The sequence below is a fragment of the Echinops telfairi genome, unplaced genomic scaffold (assembly GCF_000313985.2).
Source record: "Echinops telfairi isolate 266 unplaced genomic scaffold, ASM31398v2 ScPeMD7_7409;HRSCAF=8447, whole genome shotgun sequence".
Taxonomy (NCBI): domain Eukaryota; kingdom Metazoa; phylum Chordata; class Mammalia; order Afrosoricida; family Tenrecidae; genus Echinops; species Echinops telfairi.
In genome coordinates, this window is record NW_022111309.1 from 16,722,831 (window position 1) to 16,728,173 (window position 5,343).

The window sequence follows — 5,343 nt, forward strand, 5'->3', positions numbered from 1 at the left end:
GCAGGGCACCGAAGACTCCCAGGACTGGCAGGCAATATGGCCAGAGCCAGAGGTCATTGAGTCAGATGCAAGATCCAGGTTCAGAAGAAAGCAAGTCCACTTATATAGGAAGCAGGATACAGCCCCCAGGAAACTTCCTTTCAGTTGACTGCATCAGGGCTGTGACCTGTGACTTTTTTCCCTACTCTAGTAATCTTCCCTCCCTCCCCACCCCACCCCACCACCCCAATCTTCTTACAGCTGAGGGACTGTGAGTCTATTGTGTGCAGTCAGGCCATGGGGATTGCTAAGTGTTAACTGCCAAACCACTGAATATCGTGGGCTAGCCAAGTTAGCACAGACCCTACCTATCACCGCAGCCCAGCGCCTGGCCACGGCACCTGCAATCTAAAGACAGACGCTCTGTGTCCACCGAGGGAATCAGGGTCGAAGGAGACAGTTTGATGAAATAGGAGCTCTTTTCAAAAGAAGCCAACCCCTAACGGCACCAGGGCTAGATAACCCCGAGGTTACCAAGTAACCCTGAGGTTAACTACCAAAAGAGATTACCGGTTCACTTTCTCTCTCTCTCTTTTTTTTTTGAGACTTTTATTTTCATTTATAGCTGTCTGATAACAAAAAGCTACCCTTTGTTGACATGTGATTATGTCCTAGGCCTACGTTTCTCTAAGGGACTTAGAGGAAATGCCCTCAGGGGAGGAAGGTGGGTGGCTTCAGTGACCTGTTCTCCCATTGGCTGGAGCGTTTGTATCAGTCAGGTGACTAGAGAAGGTGGACTCGGAACGATGCGGACCACCTGTGAACAGAGGTGCTCCCCCTGTGCACACACACCACCCTGAGCAGGTCTCGTTATAGTGATGGCTCCGTGGTAGAAGTGGTAGAGTTTTCACCTCCCATGAGGAAGATCCAGGCTGGAGTCCTGTGGCCAGTGTACCCCTGCACCCACCACCCTGGAGGCCTGCGTGTTCTTGCGCTGCCGAACAGTTCAGTGGAGTTTACAGACTAAGACGATCTAGGAAGAAAAGCCAGACAGTCTACTTCCTAAATCAGTCCATGAAACCCCGGTGGATCACAGCAGCTCGGTCTGTGCTGGCAGCTCTCTAGCCGCCAGCATTCAATGCCATTGTGTTTGGGGTGGCTGTGGGTTGTGGCCTACCTCTCCAACCGCTAGCGACGACACAGATGAGGACATCATGGCGTTGCTGGCAAGTGGTGGTGCTGGGGACGTGGATTCTAACCCTCGTGATTGCTCAGCTGCTTCCTGCATGTTTATAAGTCCCCAAACCCAACCCACTGCCATCGAGTCAGTCCCAAAGCACAGTCACCCTCTACAGGGTTTCAGAGACTGTAAATCTTTATGGAACCAGGCAGCCTCATCTTTCTCCTGTGGAGGGGCTAACGAGTTTGAACTGTCAACCTTGCAGCTAGCAGCCTAGCAGCTAACCCAGAGCACCACTAGGGTTTGCTTATAAAAGAAAACAAAAACAAAAACTCACTGCCATTGAGTCTGTTCTGATTCATAGTGACCCGATAGGGCAGAGTAGAATTGCGCCTTTTGATTTTCTGAGGCTGTAAATCTTGATGAGAGCAGAAAGCCTCATCTTCCTCCCGAGGAGCAGCTAGTGGGTTCGTACTGCCGGCCTTGTGATTAACAGGTAAATTTTTTTCCTGGCATCTAACGTAGAAAGAGAGGCAAGGGGGCCTGTCACCAAACCTGAAACCCATTGTTGTGTAAAGCCATTTGGCCCTGCACCATGTGCCTCTGAACTTGGGGGGATCCCAGTGGCTCAGGTTCAGGGCCACCTTCAGAAGAGAACTGCCTGCTGAGAAGAGCTCAGTCTGGTGAACACTAATGGGGCAGAAGGGATGTCTGTTTCCCTGCAGAGTCCCCAAGGTTTCAACACATAAAGAGCTTGCTTTCCCCTCCCTCCCCGACTGAGACGCTCTCCTGTCCCCGACTGGCTGCCCCCAAGATCCCTGGGTCTCCGCTGGCTGACATACAAGCTCCCCTGCTCAGAACAGCCTGCCAGACCTGGAGCGCATTCATATTTTCTCCTGTGACTTTCCTGGTGAATGTAGGTTTGTTTTATTTTAAGGAATATGAAATTTCATTTTATTTTTAGAAACACTTTTCCTTTTAAAAAAATAATAAAGGCAACATTAAAAAGCTTACAAAACATAAACATACAAAATGGGGTGGTGGGGGGATTAAAATTTACCATAAACTTACCACCCAAAGGTAACCAGAGTTAACTTTCCCGACCACTCCACCCACCCATCCATGGAAACATACACAACACTGCAATGGAATCGTGCGCTACATATGACTTTATAACTAACTTTCTTTTATTATGTATTTATTTTTAAGACTTGCTTTGTGTGCTTAACGATAGCATGTGAGCATGCTCCCCAGCCAGGAAATCGTTTTCCATAACTCCGATATGCTCCAGGGGAGCTTCAAAAATTAGATATGAGAAAACGGAATGTTTTCCCAGGAGCCTTTCGAAGCCCCCACAGTGGTATCAGGCTCTATGCTGGACAGCAGGAAAAACACAACAAAGACACAAAACTTGGCGGCCACTGAGTTAGCCCAGCTCCCAGCAACCTCCCCTCAGAGTGAGGAACTGCTCGCAGTCATGGTGGTCAGTGGACAAATCCGCTGCACGGGACTTCTGGAAAGGGCCGAAGAGCCAGGAGTCCCTTTGAAGACCCAGGTGCGCCTGACAAAAGCCGTGGTGTTTCCTGTCGCCTCGTGTTCACTTGCAAGTTGGACGATGGATAAGGAAGAATGCAGAAACGGATGCGTTTGCCCTCCGGTGCTGGCGAGGAGTAGTGCAAGTACCACGGACGGCCAGAGGACAAACAGATCTGTCTTGGATGACGTGCAGCCCGAATGCTCCTTCGAAGGGAGGTGGCGAGACGTCTCACGTGCTTTGGCCACGCTGTCAGGAAGGACCGGAAAAGGAAATCACGTTTGAAAAAAAAAAACAGTAGAGGGGCGGAGGGAAAGAGAAGGACCCTTGACAAGCTGGAGACACAGCAACAATGGCTCGAATGTGACCATTGAGAGTGTGTGGAGCTGTGAGCAGGAGCTGATGCAACACACCCAACAACAGCAAGTCGGATGCCAGTCCTTTCCTCCGATGGGCCTCTGGGTGCGTGGGCCGCCTGATGTTTGGATCATAGTCAAGCAGCATGAGATACACACGTAGGAAAAGGACGTCTTCCCTGCCCTGCGGTCACCCGCACACAGTCTAAGTGGGTGGAAGTCACTTCGGCAGTGAACACTGCTTGTCAGCGTGCTGCAAACCGCCCTCCAGCCTCACCCCAGCCCTGCCTCTCCCATTAAAAAGCTCCGGGAGGTTGAGGGTAGAAGGGAAGGGGAGGTCCCAGCAACTCCAGGGGCATTCTGCCGAGCCTGCGCCCCACAGGACCAGCGCCAGGAAACGGATGCGTTGAGCCCTGAGCTGATCTCAGATCCGTGTGGCTGTGGACAGGAGAGCTTCTTAGGCCACCCAGCACATTTGTGGTGTTTAATGGCGTGTATTTCTCACACATCATGGCCCTCTCCGAATCAGCCAACAGATCTGTCCTCTGCTCTGATCAAGGTGCTCTGGCTGTGGAAGAAATACTGCTGACAACTGGACTCTTCGTTGTCCGGTGCTGCTGTTGACAGAAATGCCACACGTGGAGGGAGGGCCAGAAATTCATTTTCTCGCCATTTAGGAATCTACAAGTCCAAATTCAAGGCGCCAGCTTTCTCTCTCTGTGTGGGCTCTGAGGGGTGGCCCTTGTCTCAGTAACCCTTGGAGATCTCCAGGTGCCTGGGAATCTGTCTTCCCCTGGGTCTAGGAGGTTCACAGCACAGGGCCCCCCAATCCAACGGATGTACTCCACTCCTGGCTCTTGTTTCACAGTGGTAGGCAGCGCCCCCCTTCTCTATCCTTTCATCCCTTGAAGACAAAAAGTGCTCTAGGCCATACCACGGGGAAGCTCCCCACACATGGACCAGGACTGTGGCCTGAATAAGAATATTGCTTCCTCCCCTAAACCCCCTACAACTGATTGGCTGATCACATCTAGGAGGAACAAGGAGGTGACCTTGGGCTCCAGTTCCTAGAAGTGAAGGCAGCGGCCTTGGGCTGCACAGCCCTGAGGTGCCTTGGTTCTTTCTACTTTTGCCATTGAATCAGTTCCAACTCATAGCCACCCTATATGGGGTTACCGAAGCTGTACATCTGTATGGGAGCAGACAGCCTCACCTTTCTCCCATGGAGCAGCTGGTGGGTTTGATCTGTGAACCTTGGGGTTAGCAATCCAACACTTAGCCAACACCACCAACAGGGCTCCTTTTGGCCCTTTGCAGTTGAGCTCAATCCCTTCTGAGGCCCCTCTGTAGAGTAGGCACTCAAGAATGTCTGCTTAAGGAATCCATGGTTTGCAAGTGGGGCCTCGAGTTGACAAAGGCCTTTGTTGGACAATTGGACAGACCCCTGAGAGGCGCCACCCTCAGCCCCTCCCACAGTTCCTGGTTCATACCCAGGGTCAGGGTATTGGTTCAGAGCACTGCATCCGGAGGCAGACAGCTCTGGGTTTGATTTCTGACTTTGACACTCCTTGGCTATGGGGTGCTCTGAGCCTCTGTCCCCTCAGTTCTGAAACCAGGCTAGTCATAAGCCCCCTCTCAGGACTGCTGCAGGGCACTGAGTGGAGGGAGGCACCTGTTGCTGAGACACCATGCCTCAGTACACAGGACTTAGAGGGAGTTGTTTGTGCAGTTGTAATAAATAGAAGCCCAAGGGTTAAGAAGTCCCTATGCATGCCCCTGCAACATCTCGCTGCCTTGCAGGTAGATGTTGTATGCATGGAAGAGGCTGCGCTTTAGCACAGTAGGGGCACCACAGAGCCTTCGTGGAAGAGGGACCCTTCAGTGAAGGTCAGCATTTCATTAGGCTGGGTCAAGGGCAGAGGCTGCCATTTCCGTGCCCTATAACCTGAGATGCTCCCATCACCCACAGCCCAATCACAGAGGCTCTGCAGCATCGACCCCACCTTGTCTCCGGCTCTGCTCAACCCTTCTTTACTCGCATCTGGATCTCTAGACCCAGGCTTGCGTCTGGGTCGCAGAAGAGGCTCGGGGTCAGCCGCTAGCCTCGAGGCGTATGGTATGCACCACCCCCCCACCGGGGCTGTGGAGGAAAAGGCCCGGTGGTCTTCTGCTGTGAAGGTGACGGCCAAGAACCCCTTCTCCGTGACACACGGGTCGTCAGGAGTCTGAATGACTCAGCAGCAGCTTTGGATCTGGTTTGGTTGCTTGGATCTAATTAGTCCTCGTTGCTCTTC